The sequence below is a fragment of the Hyperolius riggenbachi genome, chromosome 5 (assembly GCF_040937935.1).
Source record: "Hyperolius riggenbachi isolate aHypRig1 chromosome 5, aHypRig1.pri, whole genome shotgun sequence".
Classification (NCBI taxonomy): domain Eukaryota; kingdom Metazoa; phylum Chordata; class Amphibia; order Anura; family Hyperoliidae; genus Hyperolius; species Hyperolius riggenbachi.
The window spans coordinates 408,954,545-408,975,284 of NC_090650.1; positions in this window are offsets into that span (position 1 = coordinate 408,954,545).

The window sequence follows — 20,740 nt, forward strand, 5'->3', positions numbered from 1 at the left end:
CTGTGGGCAGAGGAGAAGGAACCGCTGAAGTGAAGAGGTGGTGTGGAGGAGGGTGGCTATGAAGGTCCAAGGGAGAAAGTGGATGAAGACGATGCACCTGAAGGAGGAAGAGGAGAAGGAGGGTGGCTTGTCTTTTGAGGGGTGCTGCTTTTCCTCAGGTGTTCTTGCCATAGCTGTTTGTGCCTTCTCTCCAGGTGCCTTCGTAAGGCACTTGTCCCTACGTGAGAGTTGGCCTTTCCACGGCTCAATTTTTGCTGGCAGAGACAACAGATGGCTTTGCTCCGATCTGAGACACACACGTGAAAAAATTTCCAAACCGCTGAGCCCCCCTGGGGTGATGGCGCTACGGTGGCATCAGCAGCTGACGTTGAAGGGCATATTGGCTGGCTGGCCATAGCTGGCGATACATGGCGCCGGACACTGCCCCCAGCTGTTTCTGAGGACGAGCTCCCTCTGCTTCTATCATGGAGTCGTCTCCTCCTACTCCTCTCTGACTCCTCCTCTGAACTGTCCCCATGATCATCTCCTCTACCGGGAACATATGTGGTATCCGTATAATCGTCATCATAATCCTCCTGGCTAGCTTCGCTTTCCTCAGACACCTCCTCAACTGCACCAACTTCAGGTGGTTCATCATCCCCCTCCTCACACATTACGTCCATACTATCGCCACCTAACTCAGACGTATGAGGTGGTGTACCTGCGCCTTCTTCTTGTTGTTGCAGTAGTGTGTGTGTGAATCAGTGATTTCACCACCACCACCAAATAACTCCTGCGAAGTGTCAAATGCAGCAGATGTGGTGCTTGTTGTAGCGCTGGTCGCTGCGGGAGATGGGGTGTTCTGTGTTAAATAGTCTGAGCACTGTATTTTGGGCCAGGTCCGCACGAAATCACAGCAACACCACCTCGCACAGACCTGCCGGTGCCTGGTGGCCTTCCTCTGGGTCTGCCTCTACCTCTTCCTCTACCTGGTTTGTCCATTTTGTCCATCTTGGGGACAAAATGGACAAACACTGTATATGCAGTGAGCTGGGTTCACTCAACACAACAGGTAGTTAGATGCAGTGAGCTGAGTTCACTGAACAGTAAAGGTACTTAGATGCAGTGAGGTGGGTTCACTGAACAATAAAGGTACTTAGATGCAGTGAGGTGGGTTCACTGAACAATAAAGGTACTTAGATGCAGTGAGCTGGGTTCACTGAATACAACAGGTAGTAAGATGCAGTAAGCTGGGTTCACTGAACAATAAAGGTACTTAGATGCAGTGAGCTTTGTTCACTGAACACAACAGGTAGTAAGATGCAGTGAGCTGGGTTCACTGAACAATAAAGGTACTTAGATGCAGTGAGCTGGGTTCACTGAATACAACAGGTAGTAAGATGCAGTGAGCTGGGTTCACTGAACAGTAAAGATACTTAGATGCAGTGAGCTGGGTTCACTGAACAGTAAAGGTACTTAGATGCAGTGAGCTGGGTTCACTGAACAGTAAAGGTACTTAGATGCAGTGAGCTGGGTTCACTGAATACAACAGGTAGTAAGATGCAGTGAGCTGGGTTCACTGAACAGTAAAGGTTCTTAGATGCAGTGAGCTGGGTTCACTGAACACAACAGGTAGTTAGATGCAGTGAGCTGGGTTCACTGAACAATAAAGGTACTTAGATGCAGTGAGCTGGGTTCACTGAATACAACAGGTAGTAAGATGCAGTGAGCTGGGTTCACTGAACAGTAAAGGTACTTAGATGCAGTGAGCTGGGTTCACTGAACACAACAGGTAGTTAGATGCAGTGAGCTGGGTTCACTCAACACAAAGCTAGGTATATGCAGTGATGAGGTGGGTTAAGTAAACACAACAGATACTGGGTATATGCAGTACTGGGCAGTACAATGTGCAGCTCCCTGTCACACACACAGGTAGTCACTGAATGTGCTGGGCTGCTGGCAGTGGCACACACACTATCAATTAGCAAGGCTGTGCATGCAACAAAAGTGTCAGTTTGACACACAGAAAAAAAAAAAGTACAGGATGAGCTCTGAAAAAAGCTATTGAGGGGTGCTATAAAAGCAATAACAGTCAGCCAGGAGCAAGCTAAGCAGCCAAGAACCTAACTAAAAAAGTACAGGATGAGCTCTGAAAAAAGCTATTGAGGGGTGCTATAAAAGCAATAACAATCAGCCAGGAGCAAGCTAAGCAGCCAAGAACCTAACTAATCTGTCCCTAGAAGAACAAGTCTGCAGCAGCTGTCCCTAGTCTGTCTCTAGCAGGCACACGAGTGAGGCTAATGGCCACCGCAGCCTGCCTTATATAAGGGGGGGGGGGGGGGGGGGGGCTCCAGGGCTTAGTGTAGCCTGAATGGCTACAATGTGCCTCCTGACTGTGATGCAGAGGGTCAAAGTTGACCCTCATAGTGCATTATGGGGCGAATCGAACTACTGCAAAAGTTCGCCTGGTGCAGGCGAACGCGAACCCCCAAAGTTCGCCTGGAACCGTTCACCGGCGAACCGTTCGGTACATCTCTAGGTGTGAACTGATACCAGTCATGCCAAAAACATGTCACAGATTACACTCATCACTGAATCTGCACAGCTAGTTTTTGCCTTGTAAATATGCATGTGCCAGTTTTTAGCATTAATTTAGCACATTTACATTACAGCAGGGAATCAACCTTTCCCCTTTCTGTATATTAACATACATAAGTCTCCAGAGTTCTTATAACGCCATCCAAGACTTCTTCTTTTCTTCTTTGTCTCCTTCTCTGCCGACTCTTCACAACTTGCTAGCAGAGTAGTCCCCTTCTCCTGAGTTCTTCATATGGCAGCCAAGGCTTCTTCTTTTCTTCTACATCTTCTTCTTTGACGACTCTTCACATCTTGCTAGCAGAGAAGTCCCCTTCTTCAGAGTTCTTATAGCAGCACCCAAGAAGACTTCTTTCTTCTTTGTCTTCTCCTCTGATGACTCTTCACATCTTGCTAGCAAAGTAGTCACCTTCTTCAGAGTTCTTCTTATGGCATCCAAGACTTCTTCTTTTCTTCTTTGTCTCATTCTCTGACAACTCTTCACATCTTGCTAGCAGAGGAGTCCCCTTCTTCAGAGTTCTTCTAACGGCACCCAAGACTTCTTGTCTTCTTCCTCTTATTCTCTGATGACTCTTTACATTATGCTAGCAGAATAGTCCCCTTCTTCAGAGTTCTTATGGCAGCCAAAACGACTCATTTTCTTCGTTTTCCTCTTTGATGACTCTTTACATTCATTGTTATCAGATTAGTCCGCTTCTTCAGAGTTCTTCTTATGGCAGCCAAGACGACTTATTTTCTACTTTGTCTTCTTCTCTGATGACTCTTCACATCTAGCTAGCAGAGTAGTCCCCTTCTTCAGAGTATCCTTTAACCACTTGACGACCAGGGGATTTATGGCTGATCGGTGCTGCGTGGACTCCCCAACCCGCAGCACCGATCAGGAAATAGCCAGGGCGATCAGACTTGCCCCCTTTTTTCCCCACTAGGGGGATGTCCTGCTGGGGGGGTCTGATCGCCGCCGGCTTGCTGCTTTTTGCGGGGGGCTCTTCAAAGCCCCCCTCCGCAGCGTTCTCTGCGCTCCGTCCCTCTCCCTCCCCCCGTGAGCTGCGCAGGACGGATATCCGTCCTGCGCATTGAAGGATAGGCTTCAGCCTATCATAGGCCGGCGATCCCCGGCCAATCAGAGGCCGGGGATCGCCGATCTGCCTTACGGCGCTGCTGCGCAGCAGCGCCGTATGATGTAAACAGCGGGGATTTCTTCCCCGCGTGTTTACATTTTGCCGACACCCTCCGTGAACGGACATGGAAAGGCCGCTCGAACGAGCGACCGTTTCCATGGAAACCCGCAGATGACCAGTTTACGCCAATCGGCGTTAGCTGGTCGTCAAGAGGTTAAGGACAGACAAGATTTCTTCTATTATTTATTAAGAGCCAACATAATACGCAGCACTGCACAATAGATAAATGGGATTACATACAAGGTAAGAAGACATACAAGGAACACGGAAGGCGAAACAAGAAACAGGAGCATGTGGTGGGACTGAATGTCATTGATGGTAAACATCATGTTATAGGGTCCAGGCTGGGTTAAAAGGTCAGGAATCTCATTGGTTGGGTAGCTGCTCCTCTCAGCTTGAGGTCATCTTGTTCCCACCCTAATCCGTGAGCCCCCATGTAAACCTGTAGCGTAAAACAGTAAAACAAGCCCAGATGACAAATGTACTCCCATCCTATGAACACACACTCGTACAGTGAGATGGATGTATACAGGAATATAATTAACTCTAAACAGCAATACTCCCAGCATCCCTCACCACAGGAAGCCGCTCTGCCCCCCCATCATTATTCATTTTCATTGATTTGGAATCTTTTTACCGCCAGATGTGACTCCAGCTGGCCGGATAGCTGCGCACGACGTTCTGCGTAAACCGCCGTCTCTCTCTTGATGTTTTTTTTCCCCCTCGCTCTTCCGTTTCTAACAAATGGTAAAGATGGCAGACGCTCAACTTTCAAACGATTCCAGCAAATCCGCAAAGAGTATGCGGAGAGCCAGAGGCAATCTTCTCCGGTGCCAAGAGCCGCGTGACTGTGGCATCCGGGAGCAGCCGACGCCAACGTTCAGAGGGCCCGCTGCCGCAGCGTCAGGGAATTATCTGGGACATTTTTGAAACATGGTGAGTTAAAAAAACAAAACATTTCAGTGATGTTTTATATTGCTCCATTGGTTCTCTTCACTTTACAGCGAAACGCGTGAAGATTTCATTAACACTTCCTCTCTGCAGATTATAATGCGTCCACACAGCCCCATAGCAGTCTTTTCTTTATTTCCTATACGGTAAAACGCCCATTATCCGGCAACAACGGGGATTGGCTGGTGCCGGATAAGTTTGGTTTCTGGTTGTTGAAAGTTCAAAATAGGCCTCGCTAATACAGTTCTATACCCCACATTGTATATTTACCATAAACTTTAACATTAATAAAGATTAATGTTAAAATACAGTTAACATTAATAAATACTTTTAACATGAATAAAGATTAATGTTAAAATACAGTAATTAAAGGACACCCGAGGTGAAAATAAAATAAAGAAATAAACAATTGTACCTATCCTCCTTCTACTAAAAATGACTTTTTAAGACATTTCCCAGTTTTATATTATATTTAAATCTACTTTTTCAGTTTTTACTGTTTTATTGTTTTTGCTCAATGACACATTTATTGAAGTTTGTCAGAGCTAAAATCTATGAACTATTGATCCTTTTTATCTCTTTCTTGCTCTCAGAGGCCATTTTCTGCTAGGAAAGTGTTTTATAGTTGTAATTTCTTATCAGTGAGGGTCACACTGTAGTCTGACCCAGTCCTGGGGCACACCAAAAACCGCTAGCAGATCCGCAAAACGCTAGCGGTTTTTGAAGCATTTTTTTCTTCTTATTTTGAAGCGTTTTGCGGTTTGTGTAGCATTTTTTTGTGTAGCAGATTACAGATATTGTTACAGTAAAGCTGTTACTGAACAGCTACTGTAACAAAAACGCCTGGAAATCCGCTCTGATCTGGCGTTTTATCAAGCGTTTTGCGTTTTTCCTATACCTAACATTGGAGGCAGAAACGCCTCCGAAATCCAAAAAATGCTGCAGCCCGGGAGTATGCGTTTCTGCAAAACGCCTACCGCTCTGGTGTGCACCAGCCCATTGAAATACATTACCCAAGCGTTTCCACATCCACAAGCGGTTCTAAAAACGCTACCAAAACCGCTCGGTGTGCACTAGGCCTCAGACAGGAACTGCTATTTACATACCTGATACATACCTTTTTTAGACAGAGAAAGAAAAAACAAGGAACACAGCATAGTTATTTGTGTGCTAGGCACTGTACATACCCATGTCTATCTCATCATGTCACATGTCACTTCGGGTATCCTTTAAAAATAAATCAAGACAAAGGACAGACTTAACTGAATGTAACAGAGGTTTATTACTGCATAAAAAGGTGTAAAAATATGGTTAGTTCCACTTCCATAAATATTTGGACAGAGACAACGTTTTTTTCTAATTTTGGTTCTGTACATTGCCACAATGAATTCTAAATGACACAACTTCAAGGGAGTGCACAAAGCCACGGACTAGTGGAGGAGCACCCCGGCTGGGACAGGTGTGTTACTGCACTCTGCAGGGGCCCCAAGAACCACACTAAAGTTGAGGGGGGGGGGGCCTGGGGGCCCGGCAGTCGGAAATTGCCCAGGTTGCCCCTATGATAGTGGGAGATACTTTAACATAATGATAGATATGTCTAGATGTGGGAATTAGGTTTTAAATTATGATTTTAGCAAGTACCTATATTATGGGTCACATGATGCTTGGTTTCTGCTGCTTCAGCCGTGTTGGTAGTACTCACATGCAGCAGAGCTTATTCAGCATACTGAGTGGGTGTGGCAAAAACCCATCAGACCAGGGCTTGTCAAACAAGAAGTCCTATAAAAAGGAACACATTACCTGCGACTCCTTTCATTTATTTTATGAAAATGCTGCGCATCTTTCTAAACTATTCTAACACACCTCGAAGGCGTATGTTATTTAAAGGACAACTATTGTGAACGATTATAACATTTTAAATACATAAATATAAATGTATATTTCTACTAGAGTAAAATGCACTATAAATGGGTAATTTTCCTGTGTTTCTGTCACTTACAGTAGGCAGTGAAAATCTAACAGATCTATCAGGGGTTGGACTAGTCCATCTCCTCATGGGGGATTTGAAGTTATATTTGTATTTACAAAAGCACTTAATGAACTGCAGTTGCTCAGTCCTGCTGCCAAAATAGTGTGCAAATGAGTCAGAAAGCTGGCTGACATTTTTGTATAGATCCTTTGAAGGGAGTGCTTTTGTAAAAAATAAAGTTAACACTGAGAATCTCCTACGAGGAGATAAACTAGACCAAAATCTGTCAGATTCTTCCGCTTATAGGAAAAAAGTAATTTGTAGTGGGATTTACTCTGGTGAAAATGTACAATTTGTATGTATGTATTTTAAATGATACAATTTTTTTTTGCGATTGTGGTCCTTTAAAGTGTACCTGAGACATGGATAAAGAAGGTTTTGATACTTACCCGGGGCTTCCGCTGGCGCTGGGTCCCTCACCGTCCTCCCTAGCGCCTCTGTTCGGCTGCAATCAGTCCCGGTAATTTGGGTCAGTTGTGTCAGTTGGCTCATCTGCATATGTGCGGCCCCTCCGCGCATGCGCAGACGTGCCTGACTGGCGCTGCTGAGCCAGTTACCATGGCTGATTGCGGCCAAACGGAGGCACTCGGTAGGATGGAGAGGAATTCAGCGGTGCTTATGGAGCTGGAGGAAGCCCTGGGAAAGTATCAAATCTTCCTTTATCCACGTCTCAGGTCTACTTTAACCTGAAGACTGTAAAAAAGAAAAGTTTCACTTACCTGGGGGTTCTGCCACCCCCCTGCAGCCGCCCTTTGCCCACGACGTTATCAAATAATCCTAGTGGTCCCCCGCCGCAACACATTTTCCCTTTCTTAAGTCACCATCCACTGCGCCTGCGCGGCTCTGGCCACGCACGTCCTCGGTCGCACTTTGATTGCCGGGAGCGTGCTGCGTAGGCACAGTAGAGATTTTCTCATACTGCATCTGTGCAGGATGCTCCCAGCCCCGGGAGCTCGTCCGAGGATGTGCGCGGCAGACGCAGTGGACATCGACTTGCAAGAAAGAAAGTGCGTCGCAGCGGGGGACTTGAGGATCGTTTGGTAACGTTGCGGGCACAGGGCAGCTGCAGGGGGGCTTGGCAGAAGCCCCAGGTAAGTGAAACTTTTTTTTTTCAGCCCTCAGGTCCATTTTAAAGCTGGTAATGATGAGTGAAAATGCTAATATTCTTTTCGCATTTATTTTTGAGAAAATAATCAATTATAATAAACTCAATTTTTGAGTGAGAAGGCCATCAAAAATAAGTTTTAAGTTCACAAATTTTCACTGTAAAAATATCGATTTTTCGCAGTAAAAATATAGTTTTATCACGGTAAAAAGAGATCTTTCTATATAAGCCATTTTTGGGAAAATTGTTTTGAAATCAAAAATTGCATTTTTTCTGCGAAAATGACTTTGGCGGAAATTCGCAAGTAACACTGAAAGCTGGTGCCTAGACATCCGTATTCTCCCTTTTCAAAGTTATCCGCCTCTCTTTATTTAGGAGCGGTACAGTGGCTTGCAAAAGTATTCGGCCCCCTTGAAGTTTTCCACATTTTGTCACATTTCTGCCACAAACATGAATCTATTTTATTGGAATTCCACATGAAAGACCAATACAAAGTGGTGTACACGTGAGAAGTGGAACAAAAATCATACATGATTCCAAACATTTTTTACAAATCAATAACTGCAAAGTGGAGTGTGCGCAATTATTCGGCCCCCTTTGGTCTGAGTGCAGTCAGTTGCCCATAGACATTGCCTGATGAGTGCTAATGACTAAATAGAGTGCACCTGTGTGTAATCTAATGTCAGTACAAATACAGCAGCTCTGTGACGGCCTCAGAGGTTGTCTAAGAGAATCTTGGGAGCAACAACACCGTGAAGTCCAAAGAACACACCAGACAGGTCAGGGATAAAGTTATTGAGAAATTTAAAGCAGGCTTAGGCTACAAAAAGATTTCCAAAGCCTTGAACATCCCACGGAGCACTGTTCAAGTGATCATTCAGAAATGGAAGGAGTATGGCACAACTGTAAACCTACCAAGACAAGGCCGTCCACCTCAGTGGCGTCCCTACCATGGGGCGGCCAGGAGCGCTCCGCTCCGGGTGTCAGCTCCAGGGGGGGTGTCATCAAGGCCTCCCCAGAAGCCTTGATGACACAGGAGGGGAAGCAGCGCTGAAGGAGGGGTGGCAGCGTCGGCGGGGAGGGGGGAAATACCCCCCACATCTCCCTCACCTGGGTCCCCTCCTTCCGCGCTTCCCCTCCACGGGCGCCGGCAACGGGCACTGACAGGGCGGCTGATAGCCGCCCTCAGTTTACCCGAGCAGGGCTACGGGAAGATGGCCGCCGAAGCCCGCACTGGAGACAAAAATAGACGGCAAGATGGCCGCCGACGCCATCTTGCCGTCTATTTTTGTTTTTCAGTGTGGGCTTCGGCGGCCATCTTCCCGTAGCCCTGCACTGATGACGCAGCAGGAGACGGCGCGGGACATTCAAGAGGAGCTGCGGAGGCTGCCTGGGACTCGGAAGACATCTGCAGGTAAGGTTTTTTTCTTTTACAGGTGCACCGGCCCGGCCACCCACCGCTGCTGCCCACCTACCCACCACTGCTGCCCACCACCTACCCACCACTGCTGTCCACCTACCCACCAGGCTACCCACCACTACTGCCCACCTACCCACCACTGCTGCCCACCTACCCACCGCTGCTGCCCACCTACCACCACTGCTGCCCACCTACCCACCACTGCTGCCCACCTACCCACCAGGCTACCCACCACTGCTGCCCACCTACCCACCACTGCTGCCCACCTACCCACCGCTGCTGCCCACCTACCCACCAGGCTACCCAGCAGGCTACCCACCGCTGCTGCCCACCTGCCCACCGCTGCTGCCCACCTGCCCACCGCTGCTGCCCACCTACCCACCACTGCTAGCAGGCTACCCACCACTGCTGCCCACCTACCCACCACTGCTGCCCACCTACCCACCGCTGCTGCCCACCTACCCACCAGGCTACCCAGCAGGCTACCCACTGCTGCTGCCCACCTGCCCACCGCTGCTGCCCACCTACCCACCACTGCTAGCAGGCTACCCACCACTGCTGCCCACCTACCCACCGCTGCTGCCCATCTACCCACCGCTGCTGCCCACCTACCCACCGCTGCTGCCCACCTACCCACCACTGCTGCCCACCTACCCAGCAGGCTACCCACCACTGCTGCCCACCTACCCACCACTGCTGCCCACCTACCCACCACTGCTGCCCACCTACCCACCAGGCTACCCAGCAGGCTGCCCACCTACCCACCACTGCTGCCTACCTACTTACCAGGCTACCCAGCAGGCTACCCACCGCTGCTGCCCACCTACCCACCGCTGCTGCCCACCTACCCACCAGGCTACCCACCACTGCTGCCCACCTACCCACCACTGCTGCCCACCTACCCACCGCTGCTGCCCACCTACCCACCAGGCTACCCAGCAGGCTACCCACCGCTGCTGCCCACCTGCCCACCGCTGCTGCCCACCTGCCCACCGCTGCTGCCCACCTACCCACCACTGCTAGCAGGCTACCCACCACTGCTGCCCACCTACCCACCGCTGCTGCCCATCTACCCACCGCTGCTGCCCATCTACCCACCGCTGCTGCCCACCTACCCACCGCTGCTGCCCACCTACCCACCACTGCTGCCCACCTACCCAGCAGGCTACCCACCACTGCTGCCCACCTACCCACCACTGCTGCCCACCTACCCACCACTGCTGCCCACCTACCCACCACTGCTGCCCACCTACCCACCAGGCTACCCAGCAGGCTGCCCACCTACCCACCACTGCTGCCTACCTACCCACCAGGCTACCGAGCAGGCTGCCCACCTACCCACCACTGCTGCCCACCTACCCACCACTGCTACCCAGCAGGCTGCCCACCTACCCACCAGGCTACCCAGCAGGCTGGCCACCTACCCACCACTGCTGCCCCCCTACCCACCATGCTACCCACCTACCCACCACTGCTGCCCACCTACCCACCAGGCTACCCAGCAGGCTACCCACCACTGCTGCCCCCCTACCCACCACTGCTACCCAGCAGGCTGCCCACCTACCCACTAGGCAATCAGGCTGCTCACCCTTCACCACCTACCCACCAGGCTATCAGCTTGCCAACACTCAAATCTGCTACCGATATTGTGTATTTTGTGGTCAGATCTGCTACCGACATTGTGTATTTTGTGGTCAGTTTAACTACCGTCATTATGTATTTTGTGGTCAGTTTAACTACCGTCGTGTATTTTGTGGTCAGTTTAACTACCGTCATTGTGTATTTTGTGGTCAGTTTAACTACTGATATTGTGTATTTTGTGGTGAAATCTGGTGCTGACATTGTGTATGTTCTGGTCAAATCTACCGCAAGATTGAATGATTTTTTTCTGGTCAAATCTGCCGACATGATTGAATGTATTTTCTTGTGAAATCTGCTCACATAACGTGTAATGTCTGGTGAAATGTTCTCGCATTACGTGTATTTTATGTTGAAAGCTTCTGACATTTTGTGTATTTTCTGGAGAAAAGCTGCGCAATGATGTGAATTTTCTGGAGAAAGGTTGACTAAAACTTGGGTGCACTTTTAAATTAGCTCCGCCCCATCCGGTCATAGCCACGCCCATTTTTTCGCCGCGGCCGCAGGTGGTGTACCGTGGGGGGGGTGGGTGTCTTTCAATACCTAGCACCGGGTGTCAAATGCCCTAGGTACGCCACTGGTCCACCTAAACTCACAGGCCGAACAAGGAGAGCGCTAATCAGAAATGCAGTCAAGAGGGCCATGGTGACTCTGGACGAGCTGCAGAGATCTACAGCTCAGGTGGGGGAATCTGTTCATAGGACAACTATTAGTCGTGCACTGCACAAAGTTGGCTCTTATGAAAAAGTGACAAGAAGAAAGCCATTGTTAACAGAAAAGCATAAGAAGTCCCGTTTGCAGTTTGCCACAAGCCATGTGGGGGACACAGCAAACATGTGGAAGAAGGTGCTCTGGTCAGATGAGACCAAAATGGAACGTTTTGGCCAAAATGCAAAACGCTTTGTGTGGCAGAAAACTAAAACTGCACATCACTTACAACACACCATCCCGACTGTCAAATATGGTGGTGGCAGCATCATGCTCTGGGGTTGCTTCTCTTCAGCAGGGACAGGGAAGCTGGTCAGAGTTGATAGGAAGATGGATTGAGCCAAATACAGGGCAATCCTGGAAGAAAACCTCTTGGAGACTGCAAAAGACTTGAGACTGGGGCGGATGTTCACCTTCCAGCAGGACAAAGACCCTAAACACAAAGCCAGGGCAACAATGGAATGGTTTAAAATAAAACATATCCATGTGTTAGAATGGCCCAGTCAAAGTCCAGATCTAAATCCAATCGAGAATCTGTGGCAAGATCTGAAAACTGCTGTTCACAAACGCTGTCCATCTAATCTTACTGAGCTGGAGCTGCTTTGCAAAGAAGAATGGGCAAGGATTTCAGTCTCTAGATGTGCAAAGCTGGTAGAGACATACCCTAAAAGACTGGCAGCTGTAATTGCAGCAAAAGGTGGTTCTACAAAGTATTGACTCAGGGGGCTAAATAATTACGCACACCCCACTTTGCAGTTATTAATTTGTAAAAAATGTTTGGAATCATGTATGATTTTCGATCCACTTCTCACATGTACACCACTTTGTATTGGTCTTTCACGTGGAATTCCAATAAAATTGATTCATGTTTGTGGCAGTAATGTGACAAAATGTGGAAAACTTCAAGGGGGCCGAATACTTTTGCAAGCCACTGTATGTAAATCTTCCACTCTGGCGGTTTCTGAAATGTACACGACACGAGAAGCGAGGTGTGGTTGAGCGGCGGCGGTCCCTGCAGACGGTCCCCAGGTCTCCATTCCAGCTTCCATCAGGAAGGGATTAGAGTGGTAATTGGGTCTTTCTTGTGATCACCGCTCTCTTCTCTCTCGCTGTATCTCCGAGACTCTGATAACTCTGCCTCGTCTCCAGAGGACGCCATTATTTAGTCCTCATTTGTCTGGATGTGCTGCGGTGACCGGGCGATGACTCCGCACCATTTTCCCCCGGAGACTCTGCCTGGTTCAGATAGACTGAGAAGTATTTAATCCATACATGTGCCATAGGATTTGAATTAATGCACACATGAGCGACTCTCGCGGCTTTTCCCGCGAAACAATAATATTTTAAGGTCACATTCACTCCCCTGAGTGATGCCTGATGGGGCTTTCACTGCATTAATGCTGTATATAAGTCACAGGGAAAACGCTGCCTCTGGGGCCAGCCGCTTATTTATAAAGGAGATGAAATGTACAGATTTCTTTCCTCATTTTTGCTCCTCTTCACCACCAAATTACCAGAGTTTCTCTTTTTTTATTGACGTATAAATGGCTAATGAGGAATAAAATGGTAGGGATGTATTTATAAAATCTGTCTAAGGGTGATTCCATTTTTGTTGAGACATAATTCCTTCATTTCAGTTCTAGAAATTGTTAGGATTTGCAGCAACATATTAATTCAAACTGCTTACATTGTATAAATGAAATGAAATGCTCAGCTTCTCCATGCAGATTGTAACAGACTCAAGGGCCATTATTGATGGGATCACCAGCCACACGTGAAGTCCTGCATTCTTTCTGACTACAGCAGCGGATCATGTGACCTGGCAGCACGTAACAGGTCACATGAGGCACCGCTGTAGCCATGGATACAGGGCGCTGGGCCAGAGCCGGATTAAGGCTAAATGGGGCCCTAAGCAAAGTGTCTGATTTGGGCCCCCCCCCATCATGTCGTAACAGAATCAGAAGATGCAGCTGCACAGCAACATGCCGCACACACCGGTGCAGCCGAGCTCCTGGTTGCTATGGGCAACAGCCCGCTTTCCTCTGTGGGTGCACAATGTAGGGAATAGCAGCGGCGAAATGCAGAGTGAGAGATGAATGGCTGGGACATTTGCACTCAGGGGCTGGGGCACCTTTGTGAAGAGGACACCAGATATCACAGCAGCAGCACTTTCCCCCTGCATCTCCAGCCTGGCAATAGCAGAAAGCTCTGGACACCGCCAAACCGGAAGCCGTTCCCGAGACAGAATTACATAACCACCCCCACCACCGAACAACCGATTTCCTCCCAAACTAGACAGCCACCATGCAGCCTCCATCCCAGTGAATACGATAGTCCAGCAGAGAAGGCAGCCACAGCGGGGAGAATGACAGCACCAGATGACTCACATTCACCTATTGCGATCCAAGCAATACAGGTCCCGTCATCCGGAGCCCATCTGTCTCCTCTAGAGTGCTGCCGCTGTGTTACTACTACTATAACTACTTCCTGTCTGATCTGAGAATCAGGAAGTTCAGAGCGAGCGGCTGCACTGTAGAAGAGACAGATGGGTTTCAGATGACGGGATCTCTATCGCTTGGATCATGGAAAGGTGAGTGAGCGTTTGCCATCTGCTGCTATCATTCTTGCTGCAGCTGTGGTTCTTTGTGGGAAGGGAGGGAGGAATGGGCAGCGGCAGAGCGCCCAGTAGCAGGAGGGGGACCTAGGAGGAGAGCCTGGCTCTGAAGACAATCAGCAGCGCATGGCATCATTTGACAAGACAAGACAACATTTATATTGTGCTTTTCTCCTGGCGGACTCAAAGCGCCAGAGCTGCAGCCACTAGGATGCGCCCTATAGGCAGTAGCAGTGTTAGAGAGACTTGCCTAAGGTCTCCTACTGAATAGGTGCTGGCTTACTGAACAGGCAGAGCCGAGATTCGAACCCTGGTCTCCTGTGTCAGAGGCAGAGCCCTTAAAGGGACTCCGAGCAGTGCCTGTGTGTATGCCTTTAAGCATACCCACAACTAATTAATTACATCCTCACACCTACCAGCATGATGTTTGTAATTACATCCCCCTGGGTTCCTTATATTTGATTGCATTGTGCTGAATCGAGCTGTGCCGACTTTGGAGAAAAGTCGTCCTGTGGCCGCGATTTCGATCGCGAAAATAGCGAAAACTAAAAGGCATAGGGTGGCCGTTTATACATCATTGGAAAGAGGAGAAAGAGAGCTTTAAAATGATATGCATCTTTCCATAGTTACTGCACTGCTCAGAGTCCCTTTAACCATTATACCATCCAGCCACCGCTGACAGGATGGCGAGGGCTGGTTTATGTGCTGATGGGGCCCCTTTGACTCTGAATGGGGCCCCAAGCGACTGCTTTTGTTGCCTGGTCGGTAATCCGGCCCTGCGCTGGGCGGGTGGATGGAGATCCCATCACTGGAACACAGAGAAGGTGAGTAGAGATGGCCTGAACTGTTCGCCGGCAAGCAGTGTTCTGCGAACATCGGCTGTTCGCATTTGCAGCGAATAGCAAACATTTGGCGTGTTTGATTCGCCCCCTATACATCATCATTGAGCTAAACTTTGACCCCTTACCTCACGGTCAGCAGACACTTGGCAGCCAATCAGCTAGCACCCCTTCCTGGATCCCCCACCCCCCTATCAAAAAGCAGTTGCGGTGGCAATATTGGATTGATTCTCTGCTGGATGCTGAATGTTAGTGAGAGCAGGGCCAAACTTGATGCAGATAGGTAGTGAAAGCATTAGCTAGGCCTGTGTTCTTGTTCCTCACTTGCTGTGAAAGCACTTCAAACAGCCCTGTTGAGGGCTAGCACATCAGTCTCCTGTGTTTTTTTTTTTTTTTGTCTATGACACTCCACAGCCCACTGACACCCAGAGCTGTGCATAATGTGATTTCTGCACTTTAGGGATTAAAACCCAACTTTGCATCAACTCCGTAATTTTTGGTGGGACTTTTGGCATGGATCCCCCTCCGGCATGCCCCTGTCCAGGTGTTAGACCCTTTAAAACAACTTTTTCATCACTTTTGTGGCCAGAAACAGTCTTTGTAGGTTTTAAAATTCGCCTATCCATTGAAGTCTATGGCGGTTCACCAGATTCGCCTGTTTGCGAACATTCTATTCTATGTTCGCGACATCTCTACAGGTGAGTGAAGTGGTGCCGTGCATCTAGGGAGAGGGAGACTGGGAGTGCAAGGAGGGGGACATTTAGGGAGGGGAGCCGCCTCTTGTTGCCCTCTAATTGTTGCCGCCCTGCAGCACGTGATTCACGTTGTTTCATGGAAGAACCAACCCCTGGGCATATTTCACCCACCCAGTAGAAATCCATATAAAATGTTCTTCTCCTACACACTCACAGGACAGGAGCCCAGATCTCAGCTACTAATATTCTTATTCAAAAACTTTTTTTTTAATAGTAAAAAATAGCTATGCAGTTTGGTGGCGCTGACATGTGTCCGGTAGGTGATTGGTGTTAAGGGTCATTTCAGTGACAGATCCGGTCTAACAAGAATCCATCAGAAGTATTAATGTTAAAGTAAAAATAAGAAGCCGCATCACCCGCACCACTTAGGAGCTCAATATTTCAGCCGTATCAGAGTTTCTGAGGGCCAGGAGTGACCGGATAATAGTTACACATCAGGAAGCGTTAAAAGCATTAAGTGACAGAATGTTTTCACAGGATTCCCCAGCTGGCAAATAAGGTGCAAAAACCACCCCGCTGCGGTAACTGTATCACATGACGCATTGACAAGGGTGACATACATCGTCCTTCAAACTCCTGACTTTGTCAGCGCAGGTCTTGCAGCAACCCTGCGGTGAAAAATAGACCAAAAGTTAGATACTTACCTTAGTCGTGGAAAGCCTGGGATAATCCAGTGCAGGCTCCCTCTGTACCTATCCGACTCAGTGCAAGTCAAATTGTTTTTTTCTGGTGGCGAGCTGTGGAGTAGTGCATCCAGACTGGGCATGCATGAGTGAGGCTTCATTTTTTTTAAAGGAGATCTAAAGTAAAAAAACAAAACAAAGCAGTTTAACTTGATAAGTCACACGCGGTGACGAAACTCGTAGGGTGGAGCCTAACAGACGGACAGGAAGTGGCAAATGCGGTGAAGGAACAAAAAAGTGTTTTATCCATACGGAGTTACGCTATGAGAGTCTCTCTCTTATGAGGTTATTCAACTTATGAACAGTTACACCACCGACACACTGAAGTGAAGGAAAAGGGACAACCCAAGGAGAATAGCGTGAGATGTTTATAGAGCGCTACTTGACCAATCTAATAGTGCTCATACAGGCTTGGTGGGTTCAATCCCTCGCGGGGTGTATGGTGGTAGACCCTGCTATTAACATTGAACGCTTCCTATCAACATAAGACAGTTTAACTTACCTGGAGCTTCTTGCAGCCCCCCGCAGTCATCCTGTGCTTGCGCTGTCCTTCTGAAACCCTCCAGCAAGCAGCGACAACCCCCTCAAAGCTGGCCAGCCACTCACCTCCTCATTGCCTCCCCATGCACAACCAGCGTTCTCTGCATGCAAAGTAAGGGAAAATCGCTTGTATGCATGCGCAGAACGCTCCAGGCAATGGGATGCGGTCCCAGTAGGGTGCGCGTGGCTCTGGGCCACGCATGCACAGTAGCCTCTGACTGGCAACGACCGGCCAGCATTGAGGGGTTTGACAATGCTAACTGGAGTGTTTCGGAAGGACAGCACTGGCACAGGATGACTGCGGGGTGTGTGTGGGGGGGATATTGCAAGAAGCTACTGGTAAGTTAAACTGCTTTTTTTCACTTGAGTAACCTTTTAAGTTTAAAGCATACATGTCAAACTCCAGCCAGTGGGCCAAATCTGGCCCTCGGAGCCATTACATTTGGCCCCAGGTGGTTTCCCCACTTTGCATTAGGTTTGGCCCACTGTAGACCACCGGGGATGTTACAGTATATTGGAGGTGAAGCCCTAGAACAGTGGTTCTCAAACTTATGCCCGCGGGCCGAATGTGGCCCCCTGAGGCTTTTTTACCGGCTTCCCACACACAAAATGTATTATAGATGCAGTCAGCTACATATTGGTGGTCCACATATAGAATGAAGCCAGAAAGCAGTAATTCGCTGGTTTCCAATCAAATTCCACATCAGGTGACACTGTTGTCTAATTGGACTGAAGGTTGTCACCTTAGTATGCATCACTGTCTGTCCCGCAAAGACTTCTATGTATACACTCCGGCTCCCCAGCAGTGTGATGTATGTTGACTCGGCCCTCGACCCAAAACGTTTGGGGACCCCTGCCCTAGAACACCAGGGAAGCCATATGGGGAGGGAGGACCACTTGACACCTGGGAAGTATATAGGGGAGAGAGGAGGACCACTAGACACTGGTAAACTGTATAGGGGTTGGGGGGAGGGGGGACATTAGACACCTTGGAACTTTATAAGGAAGGAAGGTGGCCAGTAGACATTTAGGTTGGCCCGCGACTTGGCAGCAGTGTTCAATTTCGGCCCACTTTGTATTTGAGCGTGACACCCCCGCTTTAAAGGGAGGAAAATGTTGGCCACCATTGTTATTGGGAGTCGAGAAATGTCAACCGGACTTTCTTCTGTAGAAGGTAGCTGTTACTAGTTGGCGAGTGAAGGTAAATATCCTTTTCTCTTTTTTTCTCATCACAGATTAGGAGTAAATTGGAGCGTTAAGATTTTCTGAGGTAAACTGTCGTTCTGTAGGAATATGCTTCAACATTCTATCAATCAGATTATTGTTATATCTCTGGCATTGGTTCGATTGTAGCAATCGATCCTTAAGTTGGCTGTATTGAATTTCTTGGAGTGTGAATAGTCACGCAGAGGAATTGTGGGAATTGCAGTCTCGGTCTTACTCAATAATTCATACGTGCTAGAAGCCACCGACCAGAGCAGCCAATCGGAATTCCCAATAAATAGCAGAGATGCACGTGGACACAAGATAGGGGCGTAAAGGATGTCCCTGAGGTAACAGCAGGGTGTCAGGTGGGCAGTAAATACTAATGGCGACGCGGTGCTTGATGAATAGAAGCCTGCAGCGGTTTTCTTTTATTGGCAGCCTCGTGAAATGCGACAGCCGACTGTTAATCTTTCATTCCAGGTTACCAAGGAAAAAAAATCAGTTTCAGCCCTGAATCCATTTCTATACGGACCCTGCGGTGCGCTCCACTTACTAACAAGCTTTCCCCACTCTGCCTCACAGGACTTCTCTCCTGCTGCGGCCTAATGCCCTGCCAGACCGCTCTGTCCAGCTGGAAAAGGTCAGCTCTGCAGTAATTACATGAGAAATGTGTGCGTATCCAGAATATTGCTGGCATACAGCAAGGCCATAATAATCAGCACATGGCGGAGGTACCTGAGGCTCTCCAGACACATCTATTGGGTCCGCAAAAAATGAGAAATGTTAAGCAGAATGGGAATTTGAAGTTAAACGCCAGACTCAGTTCTAATTGAGTTGAGTTAATCTGATAGTGGAAATCTTTTGTAAAAATTCAAAGGATCTCAGTTTATAAACAGCTATGCAGGCCTGTAGAAAAGAGAGAAATCGAGAGCCCAATATGGTGTAGTATGTCCGAGATACGAAGGGAAATGAATAAGTGAGATGGTTATACTCACAAACATGGGTTACCGCTCAGGCAACCACTGTATAGGCAGGTGAGGAGATTAGACCTGTCCTCACTCAGGATTAAGAAGTCGCTCTCTGTAGATCAGAAAAAATGGGGTAGGGTCACCCCTCCACCTGGGGTGGACTCAAGTATACTGGTAGGTGATCAGAGGCGCCAGCAGAATAAAATTAATATAAAATTGTTAAAAATTGCCGGGAGGGAAAGTGGTGGACTTCCCCTCAATAATTAGACACCAAGGTCTGTCATCAAATCAAACGAATACATTTATTCAATAGTACCCCAAAATCTGCAACGCGTTTCGTGGGAACAGACCCACTTCTTCAGGCAATAAAACATGGACAACAAACACAGCAATCAATGTGCAGTGAATTTAGCACCTCTCACAGAGGTGCTAAATTCACTGCACATTGATTGCTGTGTTTGTTGTCCCCGTTTTATTGCCTGAAGAAGTGGGTCTGTTCCCACGAAATGCATTGCAGATTTTGGGGTACTATTGAATAAATGTAATCGTTTGATTTGATGACAGACCTTGGTGTCTAATTATTGAGGGGAAGTCCACCAATTTCCCTCCCGGCAATTTTTAACAATTTTATATTAATTTTATTCTTGTGAAAAAACGCAGAAGAGCCACCGCTATAAGTCAGCGGGAGGCGGCTCTTTCCGCGCATGGCATGGCGGAACGTGGAAAAACCGCCGCTTCTGACGTGGCGGTTAGCGCGCATGGGCCTGTTGCGAACAGTCTGACCCAGCGCGGGGAGGCCGCCGCCGGTGCTGATGGCGGTGCGACCAACCCCGTGCGCACAGAGAGGCAGAACTTATATGGCAGTCAGAAAAGGGTCAGCTGACCAAGCCGGTCAGCTGACAACCCTGCTTCGTTTCATTGGTCCAGCACTTAGGGAGGGGCTGGAGAGTGTTTTAGTATATATACTGCTGGCTGTTCAGTTGCTGGTTGTCTGGCGTTGCGATCACTATGTGGTAGCACTCAGACCTGAGTCAGATTCTAAAGTGTGCCGGGACCAGCTGAAGCTGTTATCCTACACTTAGCTAGATTCTGTTGATAGTCTAAAGTACTAGTTTGATTGTGATTATCTGTTATGACCTTTTGCTTGCCTGACTACTCTTCTGAACTCTGATCCTGTACCTTGTTATTCTGATACTCTGTGGCCGAACCCCGGCTCGCCCTAAGACTCCGCATCTGCCTCCTGATTCTGTACCTCGATATTTCTGATACCCTGTTGCCGAACCCTGCTTGTTTATTAGACCCCGCATTTGCCTTCTGTATCTGTACTGTATCTGTCTGTGTGGTTACGACCTGGTTTGTCCGACCTCGAGAACCGACCTTACTGTTAGAGGCGGTTCCCAGTCCTGGTAGTGACGCTCCCTCCTGAGTGTCACTCTCGGTTTGTCCTTCCTACTCTCAGCCTGACTCCTCCCCCCGGGAGAGTTCAGGTCTTCGAAAGGAATTTGTGCAGTACTCCTTACTGCTCTGAGGCC